This window comes from Prionailurus bengalensis, chromosome C1 (assembly GCF_016509475.1).
Source record: "Prionailurus bengalensis isolate Pbe53 chromosome C1, Fcat_Pben_1.1_paternal_pri, whole genome shotgun sequence".
NCBI lineage: Eukaryota > Metazoa > Chordata > Mammalia > Carnivora > Felidae > Prionailurus > Prionailurus bengalensis.
Genome location: NC_057345.1, coordinates 122,338,254 through 122,354,874, shown reverse-complemented (window position 1 = coordinate 122,354,874; position 16,621 = coordinate 122,338,254). Strand labels below are relative to the sequence as shown.

Below are 16,621 nucleotides of genomic sequence, written 5' to 3'. Positions count from 1 at the left end.
CACTGTCAGAACAGAGCCCAATGTGGGGCTCAAACTCAAGAACCATGAGATTGGGGCACCTGGGTGGCTCAGTCGGTTAAACGTCCGACTTTGGCTCAGGTGATGATCTCACAGTTCCTGGGTTTGCGTCCCATGTTAGGCTCTGTGCTGACAGCTCAGAGCCTGGAGCCTACTTCAAATTCTGTGTCTCCCTCTCTCTTTGCCCCTCCCCCACTTGCACTATCTCTTTGTCTCTCAAAAATAAACAAATATTAAGAACCATGAGATCATGACCTGAGCTGAAACCAAGAGTCAGATGCCTAACCAACTGAACCACCCAGGTGCCCTGAAAGAATTTTTTTAAGTTTATTTATTTATTTTGAGACAGAAAGAGTGATTGGGGGAGAGGGAGAGAGAGGGAAAGAAAGGATCCCAACCAGGCTTCACACTGGGCGTGGAGCCTGACACGGGCTCTGTCTCACAACTGTAAGATCACGCCCTTAGCCCAAATCAAGAAATGGATACTTAACCAATTGAGCCATCCCAGAGCCCCTAAATGAAAGTATTTTTATTTATATATGCTGATTATACTAAATGTTAATTTACTTCATCCAAACTGCTTGTTTTTCAGAGGTAAATTCCCAGAACTTTTACAGAATAGGACTTACTAAACCAACCCAGGATTTTTCTTTTTTGATGTCATTTTTAAAAGTGGTATAGTGTTTTAAGCTGATGATTTCTAAAATATTTATGCTTGGAAACCTACATGGGTGAGAATGGCTTAAGCGGTTTTTAAGTGTTTTTGCCGGTTGCTTATAATTTAAAGGCATATCTTTTTTCTTAAGATTAAAGTATCTGCAGTGACAAGTAGAGTCCCCACTGTAAAAAAAATAATAATAAATATTTATTTTTTTTACCTAAATGGATGATTAGATAGTGAGAAATAATAAAGTGACTATTACTTAAATGACGCTAAGATACGATTTGGTGATTTTGGTGTCACTACTTTTTTGCTTTTTTGTATAGTGTACCTAGCACTTAACAGACTGTAAGTCATTTCTTCACCTGTACAGATGGAATTACATCCAGGAAATTCTAAGATGACTGCGTTAGTTGGAGACAGGCTGCAGCAAATACCAGAGTAGCTGGAAGGAAGACTGGCCTTGAAGAAAGTAGACTCTGACAGTTTGGAATTCCCTTTCTACCAAATCTTCATTATGGAACCTCAGAAGAAATGGTCCTCTGAGGCTCTCTGTATGGCCAGATTTTCTGAAACCCAAACCTAATTTCATGATATAGGAAGTAAAAGTGAATCAATGGTAACAGTATATTTTACTGTAATAGAAAAGCTAAGAAGCATTACCACTACAGATAAATCTCATGACCTCCATTTACAGTGGTCTCTATGGAGTCATGACCACCCTTCTCTTTCCTATTCTGTATTCTCCTTTTGGATACCTAATTATCGTTCTCCTGTCTTTCTATTTAACATTATAGGGAGCCCTTAAGAACCCAGTGTCTATATTCATCTTTATAACTATACTATATACATGTATATCCATTTCAGCATTTATCATCTTGAATTTTTTTTTAGTATTCTTATTTTCTACTCATATATACATAATTTAGTGTAACACATTTACATGCTGCTTTATGTGCAAAAAACTACGCCAGTGGCTGTGGGAAGATAAAAAAGATCACAAGCATCTTGAAATACATAATCCTTTTTTAGATTTGTTAAATGTGTCTCCATAATGCCTGGCACATATAGAAGAATCCTATAAAAACTTACTAATCTGTCATTCTTTTAATAGTGCAAAACTAAGGATTGAGATAGCCTACAGTTATAAATGTTTATTTTATACATAAATAAATATGAACTTAAATGCCTAGACCCTGGTAGGAAGCAATCCAGACAGATGTACTACTATTAAAGATGAAAGGTTGTTTGTTTGCTATATCCATGAAGAGAAGCAGTATGGATCTGGAAAGTTTCGTTCAGTGCCAAGAAATCACTGTTCCTTTCCATTTTCTACTCTTTCATGTTCAACTTATCCATGCTACACTTGACAAAGGTCTAACTCTGCGAGGCAGTGGCTGTGAAACAAATTACATTAATTTTAAGAATACCTCTATGACTTTGTTTCTTCTTCCATCCATTTTCCTTCAAATTCTAATAAATTTATGGCCATCCATCAAGTCTTATGTTCCTGAAGCTTTCTTTCACCCTCCTTATCCAGCCGTCTGTATCTTATTACAATTCCAAATCTGTGTTTCCTCCTACAGCCACAGCTTTCTGTCCAAAGTCTCTCCAAATATCTTGAATCATATCAATCATATGGTCACTTTTCTAGTTTACTCTAATTTTTGTCAGGATGTCTTTACACACTATTTAGGAAATTTCTGACTCTCACTAGATTTTGGACCAAGGTTTCTGGAGGAAGATCCACAGTCTAGAAGTGAATATTGAGAGAAATAATTCATAGAATGGTTTATGGAATATTTAAACAATTTAAGAAAACATAAAAAAATCTTTACACATGCCATATGCCTCCTAGTGGTTAGCTTTTGGAGTAAGAGTCACTCCACAAAAACATATTGAGTGAATAAATGGATGATGTCCAGAAAGCAAATGACATGATCACTATTAGTTTTCACATTAAGCCATTCTAACTAGAAAGCATGATTCATTTTTTTCTAGAGTTTCATCAATCAGTGTTATGCATATCAGAGCACTGCAACATGGTCATCTAGATGGAAGTGAGCTGTTTGTCAGCTCTGTTCTGTATAATTATTCCATTAAATAGCAGGATATAATTAAGTGATACAGATGTAGTGAGTGAAATTATATAGCCATGCATGTCCCACAATCAAGATAACATCATTGCTTTTTTCATAAACACACTTTCAACAAACAATGGATATTGTTTATAATTTTGAATAATATCATGCTCATGGGACCACAGTGTCTTGCCTTGATCTTTGAACCAATGGGGTTGTCCAAGAGCCCACACTCTTTCTGAAGCCCCATAGAGGCAGACACCATGTCCGGATGAGTCAGTTCTTTTTTCTTTTCTTTAATTTTCTTTTCTTTCTTTCTAAGTTTATTTGAGGGAGGGAGAGAGAGAACATGCATGAACAAGGGAAGGGGCAGAGAGAGAGGCAGAACAAGAATACCAATTCCACTGACAGTGTGAAGCCTGACACAGGGTTCCATCTCACTAATGAACCATGAGATCATGACCTGAGCTGAAATCAAAAGCTGGACATTTAACCAACTGGGCCACCTAGGCGCCCCTGGATGAGTCAATTTAATCTGCTACACTGCTCTCTACCTACACTTCCTTTTCTGTACTTTATTGTTCCATCTGCTCTAAGTTGCTTTTCCACTCTGATGCTAGAGTGAACTTTGTGTGATCCATATCTGGAAATGTGGCACTCTACCCCTAGTAGAGATTCAATCTCTGGATATTTAAAAAACAAACAAGCAAACAAAAACAACCAAACAACAAAAAACTATTTTATTCTGCAAAATAGGAGCTTCCCAATCATTCCTCTGTGTTTTTTACAGTCTTCCAGTACCTTGATTTTTTTTAAACAACTGGAAAAGTTCTCTTTAACATTTTAAGATGTATTTCCTCATATTCTGTGCTCACCTCTGTTGTACCATGTAACCACAACAGATTACAATATTTTATTTCCTCTCTATTAACTGTAAACTCCTTGTTTATAAGAACTCCTTTTGTATGGTTTTGTCTTAACACAGTGACGGGCTTTATCTGTATTCAGGAAATATTGAATGAATGAATGAATAAATGAATGAATGACCAACAAATCAGTCAACCCTGAGTTAGTCATTAGGAATGAATTCAGCCAAGATAGGGAAAAAGGGAGAAAGAAATGATTTGAGGGTTTATAATGTGTTTAAATTCAGCCTTTGAATGAATCAATTTCTTTGCAGTGTAGTTTCCCCTCAGAAAAATGTGAGGTCCATTTCTCATTTCTCTAATAGTCTTTCTGGAAAATGCTTAATAATGATTGATTTTCATGTTATCTTTTCACTGTTTCTCTTTTATTTTTGATTATTGAGCTTCTTAAATTAGTAAGATTATTTATTGGATAAAGGACATCATTTTAAGGATGTATAGATACCACCTTTAAAGCTTACTGAAACCATGAAAGATAAATATCATTGTCTTCATTTTAACACAAGGGAACTGTGACTAAAATATATCATGTATATTATCTCTAACATCAGGAGCAGGACAAAATTAGGGTTTGAACTTAAGTTTTATTTATTTCTTTTTTGGATCAATAATCTCTTTTTATTACTCAATTCTTCCTGGGTACATAGCCCATTGCATATTTGATTTTGGAAAATTATCAAAACTGCTGACCAGAATTAGAGACTTCACTACAACCAAATTCTTAGGACCTTTTTTGTTGTTGTTGTTGTTGTTGTTGTTGTTCCCAGTTAAATGTATAATAATCTCTAGATTATAACCTTTTCCAACAGGACCATGTTAATGATTATAGGAATAATGATTAAGTTCCTGGATATTCCACATGAGAGTTCAAATTCTCACCTAGACTATTTAATAAAATTCCAAATTCTAATAAAATTGTTCTCTTTCTGAAAAGTGTTTATAACCACCAATTTTTCTGTGGATTCATATACTTTTGAATGGGTAAGATAGCCAGGAGTAAGTTTGTTTGGTTTCCCAAGAGTAAATGCACATCTATTCCACAAGTTCTCTAACATCTTTTGATCTCACACTTGTTCATGCCAAATACAGACCTACTTCACTATCAAGTTCTTACGAAACTAACACATATTGAATGCATATGGATAAGAGGGTCAGTACTCGCCTCAAAGAGGGATTATTTCGGGGCGCCTGGGTGGCTCAGTCGGTTGAGCGTCTGACATCGGCTCAGGTCATGATCTCGCTGTCTGTGAGTTCAAGCCCCGCGTCAGGCTCTGTGCTGACAGCTCAGAGCCTGGAGCCTGCTTCGGATTCTGTGTCTCCCTTTCTCTCTGACCCTCCCCCATTCATCCTCTGTCTCTCTCTGTCTCAAAAATAAATAAACATTAAAATTTTTTTTTAAAAAATAAAAAAAAGAGGGATTATTTATAAGGGGCAAAGCTTAAATTGTAAGTTTCTGATTTTTCTCATTTTTAAAGATTTCCCACATTTAAGTGGATAGAAAATTCTCCCACACTTTAATGCAGATGAAATGATTAGGAAAAGACAGTGGCATTTAATCCAGGTAATGGAAGGGGAAAGGGTGATCATCACTTCTCATATTTTTTATGAACAAATTGGACCTTGTTCTTTCATAATCTATAGAGAATGCATCTTAAATGTCAGCATTAATTTCTGTATTATTTAAAAGTGTACAAACTCAAAATTGATATCTCGAGAAGGTTCCACAGGGGGGAAAAAATCTAAGTTTACAGAAAATGTGTATATAATGCAGCAGTATTCAGATTATCTTTTACGATTCTTTTAAATTGACAGATTTTTCTCTATATAAATACATAAAAATCACTTCTATGACTTTTTTATTGTAACCATTTTAGCTCTCTTCTCTTAATACAGATATTGATGATTTCATATGAATGACATGAATTATAGTTTCATATGAACAATACTGATTACTAGTACCAATGAAAACATACAAGTATATTGTATATTTAAAGGTATAGCTCCTAAACACTTTTCATAAAAAAAAATATTTGCTAATTTACTGTTTCTAAAGTTTTGATGGTCATACACTGGGTCATAAATGTAAGAATATACCTATATTTAAATCATTCTCTTTTTCTGGTTTAATTATTTTTTTTCTAAAATCCACAATAGAAGAAAATATTAAGTATGTTACTAGTTTAACATGTATTTGAAAAGTTAAATCAAAGATGCTGAGAAACTTTCTCCTTTGATAATCTAACAAAACCCCAAGTTAGAGTACATCAATGACGTGTTATTTGAGGGTTCTCAAATCTTCTTCCCTTTTGCCTTAAATATAAAAACATTCATATAAGACTATACAGCATACAGGCAAAGCAGAATTAAGGAGTATCAATGAGGATTAGAAGCTCTGCCAGAAGGAAAGGCTTTTCTTTTATGACATCACACATATATTACTAAGAAACAAGTATTATACAAAATCACATGCTAACATTTACAGAGTATCTAGGAGAAATGAGACTGGGGAAGAAATTCAAAACTATTAAACTTTTGTAAACAAAACCACAATTCAGACGTTAAGATTCCTAGTAAAATTCTTGTAGGGTTAAATCAAATAGCATTTTTAATCTAGAGTTACTCCATTTTATTCAACCTGGAAATGGGCACTTCCTCTTTGAGAGCATTCTCTTTCAGCCATTTTTTATTGTACCATTTTTATAAAAATTACAAACCAAATCTAGGTGTGCCCTGTTTCATTCACTATTTATTCTATTCCCTGTTTTTGCAACATCTATAATCAGAACTCTCAGTTGTCATCAAATAGCCTAATGCAGAGGGACCCAGTGATTTTGAGAGCTACTATGCCATCCGTAACATGCCCTTAATCAAGGTGCTTCTACTGAGTTTCACATTTTTTCTTGAAGTCTTAATATATTGCGAGGGCTTTCCCTTTCATCTTAAGAAAGTGTGTTTCTGACTACCTGCAAATATTAATGTCTTTGGAAAAGCTGTGCAGAAACCACAGTGATGTCTATGTCGCCCTCATTTCCCTTTTAATCCATCACATGAAATACAGCAGATCAACTGAACACACGCCGAACAGAACCTGCTGCATCTTTAAGAATTAAAGCATAAGGGGTGCCTGGGTGGCTCAGTCAGTTAAGTGTCCAACTCTTGGTTTCAGCTCAGGTCATGATCTCACGTTCCTGAGTTTGAGCACCACATCAGGCTCTGTGCTGGTGGTGTGGAACCTTCTTGAGATTCTCTTTCTCCCTCTCTCTCTGCCCTTCCCTTGCTGTGCTTTCTCTCAAAATAAATTAATTTAAAAAAGAATTAAAAGTATAAAAAGATATGTATACATATATATAATACACATATAGCTTCATACGTGTGGATATTCTTGTAAAAAATCATCTGTGTATCATGCAGTTTACAATGCTTATACGTTATTTTATTTTGTCCAATGAGTATAATAGGGCAGATGTTTTAATCAGAAGTGGTAGGTAACGTGTCACATGTTAGACATACACTAAAAGGTGAACACTTAGCCAAAAGGTACACTTTCAGACTTTTACTACTTTTCCCTAAAATTTCTAAGGATAAAAACCTTCAAAAGATATGGTATAAATTCGGGAAAAGGCCCAGAGTCAGGACTTGGAAAAAAAAGGCCTTTATTTTATTTATTTTTTAAATGTTTTATTTATTTTTGAGACAGAGAGAGACAGAACATGAGCAGGGGAGGGGCAGAGAGAGAGGGAGACACAGAATCCGAAGCAGGCTCCAGGCTCTGAGCTGTCAACCCAGAGCCTGACGTGGGGCTCGAACTCACAAACCACAAGATCATGACCTGAGCCGAAGCTGGATGCTTAACTGACTGAGCCACCCAGGCACCCCAAGGCTTTTAAAACCTTAAATTCTTAATTCTCTTTCAGCTAAGAATTCCAAATTCCTTTTGAGAATGTAATTGCTCATATGTAAAAGATAGTGAAGTGGGCCTACTGTATAAGAGATTTACCTAACAGTTATATAAAATAAAGAATGAGGTTGATTCTCCTCTGAGTGATCCATTTATGCAATGTGCTAAACTTTCTTTTGACTGTGACCCTCTCTAAAGAGGTCCAAGGAAGGGGATCAAATGCTGTTTTACCTCAGTGATGATACAGGCATTCCTAGTAATTGAAACTAAAGATCAGCAAATTCCTTCCTTTCTACCTCCTCACCCATTTGTTAGAAATTATCCCAAATGGAAACTGGCCAATGGATACGAATTAATGTAGTAAGACTTTGACAGCAGAGATGATTAGGAGATTGGAACTTGCTCTCATTTTATTGCACAATTTCTATCTGTAAGATATCCCTGAGGCCCTTTTCCATTGGTTCTCTTCCAATATTTTCATGTGCTTAGATGTTTATCCTGAGGTTAATTTTGTGTGGATAATACTAACAGTCCATTTTTGAGTTTTATAGCTGGTTCATTAATATCCATGCTGTTCAGTGTTTCATCCTGCATTCTGATAAGTTTTTCATTTTTCAGCTTCCTACAACAATAGAAATAACTTGATTTAATGAACTGGATTCTGCTTTTTCTTCACTGCACTAATGATAATCATTATGCAATTTTTGTATCATGCTAAGGGTATAATCTGTGGCTTTTAATCAAGAGAAACCAAAGAACAAAATATGATTAAATTCCTTTCAAAGCAAGGAAGAATACCTTTAATAGAAATTGAACCTGATATGAGAAAGGCTACTTATTAAAAATTAGGAAGAGGGCACTGATAGCATGGAGCCTGCTTGGGATTCTCTTTCTCTGTCCCTCCCCCATTTGTGCATGCTTGCTCGCGCTCTCTCTCTCTCTCTCTCTCTCTCTCTCAAAACAAAGAAACAAACCTTAAAAAACAGGAAGTGGGAGAAAGGAGTAGCAGGGTAGTGGAAGGATGAAAAAACAGATCCCATTTTACTAACATAAAATACCCTCCCAAATTCAAGATCCAAATTCTGATCAAGAAAAAGTATTACTTATCTCAACAGCGTTTTCAATATAAAGAAAACTTACTGAAAAAAAAAATAATGCCTTAAAAAAAAAAAACTAATTTCTATGGCATACATTTTATAATCCAGAAAAGTATACCAGGGTAAGATTTTTCTGTTTTTATCTATTTTTATTTTTTATTTTTGGTGCTAGAAAAATTATACATCTGTGGAAGCAAAAGAAAGAACTTACACATACAGGGATGCACATAGTACAAACACATAGCCATGTGTGGAAAGTAACCAAATAGACACACACACACACACACACACACACACACACACACGTCTACATATACACATCTTTCATTCTAATTAACTGAAAGACCCACCCCTGTGAAAAGCAGAACTTTTGTTTGTTTTTAAGTTTATTTATTTTGAGAAAGAGTGAGAACATGAGCAAGAGAGGGGCAAAGAGAGATTGAGAATCCCAAGGAAGCTCTTCACTGCCAGTGCAGAGCCCAATGCAAGGCTTTATCTCACCAACCTGTAGATCCTGACCTGAGCAGAAATCAAGAGCTGGACGCTTAACTGACTGAGCCACCCAGGTGCCCCCAAAGTAGAACATTTTTATTTAAAAAAATTTTTTTTAAACGTTTATTTATTTTTGGGACAGAGAGAGACAGAGCATGAACGGGGGAGGGGCAGAGAGAGAGGGAGACACAGAATCGGAAACAGGCTCCAGGCTCTGAGCCATCAGCCCAGAGCCTGACGCGGGGCTCGAACTCACGGACCGCGAGATCGTGACCTGGCTGAAGTCGGACGCTTAACCGACTGCGCCACCCAGGCGCCCCTAGAACATTTTTAATGCAACTGAATTTGTTCCTTAGACTAAGCAAAATAAAAAAAACTTGACTATTGTTAAACAAAGGCTCAGGAATTATCAATGCAGAATTGCCTAGGGAATCACCAGATATGGCAGCTCAGCTTCCAAGAGGGAAACAGAAAATGAAAAGGTCAAGTCCTATAGCATTGGACAGAACTGGGTTAATTAATATTTAGTATCTATCAAGAACCAGACACTGTGCTATGTTTGCATATATATTTTTTTTCTCATTTAATCCTTGCCATTATTTTACTAGGGAGACAGTCTTATTATCATCCTCTACACCAAAGATAAGCAAACTTAGGGACTTAGGCATAGGGAAGGGAAGTAATTTGTCTAAAGCCACTGGACCTGGGCTCAACTCACTTTGGTTTTACCATCATACCACCCTGTGCTCTTTCCAGGATGGAACTCCCACACCCCTGCAATCCCTAATTCCAGTGGATTGATGCAGGTAGTTTTTCTAAAAGGTTTAATGTGAACAGGATCTATGAATGCAAGTATATGAACACAAGTGTTGAAGAGTAATACAATTTGAGTATTTGGTTGATAAGCCTAATTTTGTATGTATTCTTAACTAGGCTTTATCATTACGACCACCAGAAACACGGGCTTTGCCAGTGTAAGAAAGGGTCTAAGTAGAGGCCTAAATAACCTGGACCATATCATGGGGTGCCTGGGTGGCTCAGTTGGTTAAGCATCCGACTCAGGTCATGATCTTGTGGTTCGTGAGTTCGAGCTCCACATTGGGCTCTCTGCTGTCAGCATGACAGCAGAACTAGTTATGATATTCAGCCAAAATTGTATTATAAACAAACCACAGATCAGAAATTTACAGATATTAGTAATACTCCTAATGGAAGAAGAGGGGCATGTGGACAAGAAGCAGTTCTCTGACAGGCAAAAATAATAATTCTCATATGATATAGTAAATATACAACAAAACTCATTCTGCCATTCTGCATGTAGGACAATCCATCCATGAGAAGAAATCTAAGGATCATAAACTATGAAATAGAAGGAATCGGCCAAGAGGCCTTTAGCCCACATACATATGTATGTATGTATGTATTGCTTCAAAGAGGTCAAACTTCATATATGTTACAACTAAATTATCCCTAACTATAAACTTCTATTTAGTAAAATTCATATTAAGGCAAAGAAAATACTGTTTAAGGCTAATGTCCTGTAAAACTCACCAATTATGAAATGAAGGATCTCCTAAAGACAAAACCAGAAGGGTTGACAATTGATTTTCCTTAAAAATTTAGTGTGGCGATGGCTCTTTGTGGCATCAGTTTCATTTTTGTTTTCCCTAAGCTCACCTTCCATTGTATTCTTTTCCCTTCCTTTCACACGTTTTAAGTCTATCCTATCTAAAATAAAATTGCAACACTTAGTTGTCAATGATTCTAGCTTTCATCTAGCTTTCATGCAGCTGAAATCTATCTATTCTAGGCCCAGAAAGAGGAAAGAACCGAGGTGACTAAGCAATTCTGTGTCTCCTCCTCTCACATCCCACTGGACAGATACACAGCTATCAGTACAGCAGCTTTAAAATTCTGCCATGTAGGAAAACAAATTCTGCCACGCAATGGATCGGTCAAGTAAAGAGTACTCGTTAGAAAATATTTTCTTCGGGCACCTGAGTGGCACATTCAGTTGGGCATCAACTTGATTTCGGTTCAGGTCATGAACCCAGGGTCATGGGATCGAGCCCCATGTCTGGCTCTGTGCTGAGTGTGGAGACTGCTTAAGATTGTCCCTCTCCCTCTCCCCTTCCCCACCTTAAAAAAATCTATTTCCCTTCCATTTATTATAACCTTAGCTTTACTGTTAGGGAAAGGCTTTTAAAAATGTACTGTACATAATCTTAACTATTTACAACATAGTATTTTACAAACAAGAACAGTAAAAATAAAAACAGCATATAATTACTCAGGGAAACTCAGCACTTCCTAACAAAGTCAGGACCAAAATCTAAGTTTTCTGAACATAAATTCAAGCTCCGTACATGAATTTAAGTAGCACTTTGTGAACTTGACCAAACATTGCAGTCTGAACAATTTGATTGTTCTTCACACTTTAATTCAGGTTTGGTATAGGTATTCTGTTAGGTCATAAAGATTGTTTTGTCATTTTAAAGGTCTGTTAAATATCATGTATAAATCTCATCTTCCTTTCTATATTTTACTATATGCCCATATCTTGAACTCTTCATCCACTCAGGCACATGTAGTGTTGAAGGTATTGAAATAAATGAGGAGCCTGTCTCCCAAGAACTTAACCTCTAAGAAAAACTTAGTATTAATTTTATTTTTCTACCTGTGTTAGGAAATAAATGTTGTGATCTTTCCACTGCTTAAAACAGATGTAATTGTTCTTTTACCACAGCTTTTGAACAAAATTGTATGTCCCTACTCTCAGCCTTGAAACGCCCTCCTTTCTATGGGTCCCCAGAGTTTTCAGAGACAGAGATAAAATAGTGCAGGAAGATGACCTGAACCTAATACAATACCATATGTTAACTATACTAGAATAAGATTTTTAAAAATTATATATAAACACTTAGATCTTAAAAAAAATTTACAAAGATGAAGATCACCGCTCTGGAAAGCAGTGTGGAGGTTCCTCAGAAAGTTAAAAATAGACCTAACCTATGACCCAGCAATAGCACTGCTAGGAATTTATCCAAGGGATACAGGAGTACTGATGCACAGGGCCACTTGTACCCCAATGTTCATAGCAGCACTCTCAACAATAGCCAAATTATGGAAAGAGCCTAAATGTCCATCAACTGATGAATGGATAAAGAAATTGTGGTTTATATACACAATGGAATATTACGTGGCAATGAGAAAAAATGAAATATGGCCTTTTGTAGCAACGTGGATGGACCTGGAGAGTGTGATGCTAAGTGAAATAAGCCATACAGAGAAAGATACCATATGGTTTCACTCTTATGTGGATCCTGAGAAACTTAACAGGAACCCATGGGGGAGGGGAAGGAAAAAAAAAAAAAGAGGTTAGAGTGCGAGACAGCCAAAGCATAAGAGACTGTTAAAAACTGAGAACAAACTGAGGGTTGATGGGGGGTGGGAGGGAGGAGAGGGTAGGTGATGGGTATTGAGGAGGGCACCTTTTGGGATGAGCACTGGGTGTTGTATGGAAACCAATTTGTCAATAAATTTCATATTAAAAAAAAAAAAGATGAAGATGACACTCAGAGAAAGACAAAAGGGAACAAAATAAACTGGAGCTCACCAATTGTACATGACCAAAATACATGAATCGTGGCCGCCTCTTATCGGTGGGTGATTTGGAGTACTTCTTTGTGGTCATTCTCACTGCCACGTGTCTTACTATTTCTATCTCACCGAATAAGCAATATTTTTTGCCTTCATTTGCAGAAAAATAATCTAGTATTTCTTGCTCAACACTTTGTGAAGAATCTTCACCCCGTTCCTGCAATTGTCTGGCTTTTTCCTTATAAGGACAATGCTTAGCATAATTCATGTTCTTTGATAACTCATCTTGAAATAGATATGCTTGTAACATACACCAAAAAAGAACAAACAATAAACCCAACTAGATGGAGAAATGTGTTAAGATCTTTGGTAATGTATTGATATCATTTTGTATTCTAACACTGAAAAACTGTAAAGACAATGTTGAAGTTAAACATGGCAATTAAGAGAAAATACCAAAGGAGTGGAATTGTATTTTTTCATTGGGTATTGCAAACTTTAAGGGATTAAAGGTTTTTGTTTATAAAAATCTACAAACATTTATTAATCATTAAGTTTGAAAAATGTGCCTTATTTTAAACTGTATCTTAAGATAATTTGCCTGCCATAAAATGTCTATGATTAACATTTTGTCTACACTTACATTAGCTTTGAACTCAACTCATTAAACTGCTGTGAACAATGCAATGGGGTTCATATATAAATTGGAAAACTATTATCTTACATATCAACAAAACATTTTACAGTGTGATCTCACTCCAAAGGGTCTGTTCATTACTGTTTTATATTTTCTTAGAAGTCTTTAGGTATCATTGGTCCATCTGACATAATACGTCACATGACATGACACATTACCTTTATCCACAGATACTGCCCAGTTTGATTTCTGCACAACTGGCCCAAAGCCTTTATATAGTTTTTTGGGTTTTTTTGTTTTGTTTTTTAACTGCAAGGAAATATGCTCAATATAAGCAAAACTGCTCACAAAGAGAAAAGCAACAGGTTTCTACTGTGTGATAAATCTAAACATTGTTTTACATTTCTTACTATATTTTGTAAAATATTTCAAATACATTATGCCATGTAATGCACACAAAACTCTTTGAGACAACGAAGCCAGTATTTTGCCAGTATTAAAGACAAGGACACAAAGAGTCTTTGAGCCTTAGCGTCCTGCCTATCAACATTCAGAGTAAAGGATGACCATCTGGTCATATTTTTACTAAGTTTAAAAATTGAAGTTAAGGGGCGGGGCGCCTGGGTGGCTCAGTCGGTTAAGCGTCCGACTTCGGCTCAGGTCATGATCTCGCGGCTCCTGAGTTCGGGCCCCGCATCAGGCTCTGTGCTGACAGCTCAGAGCCTGGAGCCTGTTTCAGATACTGTGTCTCCCTCTCTCTCTGGCCCTCCCCCGTTCATGCTCTGTCTCTCTCTGACTCAAAAATAAATAAATGTTAAAAAAATTTAAAAAAAAATTGAAGTTAATCATTGAAGTGAATGTTTTGCTAATATTTGCAATAAATCCCCAAGCTTCAAAATATAGTCCCTTTATTTAAACTAAAGGCTTTTCATTTTTTTTTTAATTTTTTTGTGTAAATGTTCTCCATTTTATTTTTTTTTAAATATATGAAATTTATTGTCAAATTGGTTTCCATACAACACCCAGTGCTCATCCCAACAGGTGCCCTCCTCAATACCCATCACCCACCCTCCCCTCCCTCCCACCCCCCATCAGCCCTCATAAACTAAAGGCTTTTTAAAAGTCCTTCCATTTTAAACTTCACATGAGTATACTTTCCCTGAAAAAATCTAGGTAAACAGCCTTTTCTGTGTTCAGGTACCACAAACTGTGCTAGGCATAATGATTCATGGTACTTCTCAATGGATAGACAAGTTATATTAGTATCACCTGGGAATCTGGAAAAACTAGCAATTCTGCACTTTGTCCTGAACTAGGCAATTAGAACTCTAGCAATTAGAACAAGCACGTGGGTATGTGTAGTAAAAATTCCTAATAAACTGATCAAGAGCTAATGCTGTAAAAACTAAATTAAATTAAAAATAAAATCACAAGAAGAGTTAAAGATTGAAGACACCGTGGAAAGACCAAACAGATCTAGATTTGGCTCACAGGATCACCACTAATTATGTGACTTGGGGGGGATGGTGGGAGATCATGATTAAACACTTTCATGGGACAGTTTATTTACAGTATAGGAGGAATAATGCAGGAAATAAGCCATGCAAAAGACAACTTCATCCCCAGAAAGGTTAAATAAATTCTGGTAGTGTATAGTAAGTAAAATAATGGATCTCAAGTACTTAAACCACAGAAGACATTTTTATTACTTTAATAGGGCTGGGTATGCTAAACAATAAAAATTTATTTTATGACAGTTCTGGACAATATAAGTCAAAGTCAAGGTGTCAGAAGATTTTATTCCTTTTGAGACCTCTCTCCTTGGCTTGCAGTTGGTTTCCCTCGTGTCTCTTCACAAAGTCTTTCTTCTGCCTGGTTCATGTCCCTAGGGTCTCTGTTGTGTACTAGTTTTCTCTTATAAGGATACTAGTCAGATGGATTAGGGCCAACCCTAATGTCCTCATTTCAACTGAATCACCACTAGAAAGGCACTATCTCCAAATACAGTTACATTCTGAGACAGTAGGTGTTAGAGATTCAACATGTAGATTTTCAGAGACAAAATGTAGCCTATAAAAGCATTTAGTAAATTTTAATTGTCCTATTTTTTTTTTCCTATTTCCTACCTCCTCCTTTACCTAACTCACTGATCTCACATAGCCCCTGTATCTGTTCAGTTCTATTTGCTGCCCGGAAGTTATTTTCCTTAGCAAATTTGATAACCTAGAAGCTTGTTGATGGGGGTTAATTTATGTATTGGTATATACTGGTGCTTCTAAGCAACATATTTATATAAACAAGAAGTCAAGAGATTGGTATCCTTACAAGAGTGAATAGGGTAAAGATTTCTGGTACACAGATCAACTAAAATTGGAGATGTTCTCAGAAAATTAGATGTTGATGCTCTTTAAATCTATCACATGGACAAATGAACGTTTGAACTATAACTATGTTTGGACCTAGATTATCTGTGAGTTTATGAGATTCTGCTTTTTTTCCCTTTTCTATATTCTAGAAAGTAAAATAATAAGTACCACTATAATTGGACATTTTAAAGTTGTACCACTTTTTCCTGCCAGAGACAATGTTCATGCTTTATAACTTGTGTGTCCTTCTTTACTTCTAGTTTTCAAATTTTTCAAACATCTGTGTCTCTCTTTTTTAGTTAACTTTAGTGATGAAAAACCGTATTTCCTCAATGTATGCTTAATTTCTCAGTGAGAATTCTACCACAAAAACAAATTCAGGGTATATTAATGTAGTATTTCTATTTGAGTCAGAAAGTCTTTAGGATTGTCCATTTATTGTGTCAAGAAACAAAATTCAACTGAGTAGTTTAAAGATCTAGTTGGCTTTATTCAGGATTCCTGATTTGGGTAGCATCCCGTCTAGCAAATAGAATCCCCAAGGACCTGTACAAAATGGAAGGATTTTATAGGCAGAAATGGGGTGGGACAAGAAGGGTTTTAGCAAAAGAACACAAAAGATTGTTTCAGCCTAGGTCACCTTCCATTAAGGGGAAGATGGGGGCTATGGGAGGGGTCTTAACATGTAGATTACTTCATAATACTGAACAGGAAATTCCTGATTTTCATTGGTTTAAAATTCCAGTTCTGGGAGAGGCTAGAAGTGCAATTAGGTTAGGCTTTATTAAGTTTTGGAATTTAATATAAGTGACTTCATTTTGGGTCTGTTGTCTTTTTAATGCTTG

At 36.2% G+C, this 16,621-nt stretch overlaps 1 protein-coding gene across 1 annotated transcript in view; it reads left to right on the top strand.

Annotated features, from left to right (window-relative positions):
- DPP10 (dipeptidyl peptidase like 10) overlaps nt 1–16,621 on the top strand; it is a 640,613-nt gene that overhangs the window by 605,038 nt on the left and 18,954 nt on the right. The gene's annotated exons all lie outside the window — the stretch shown is intronic.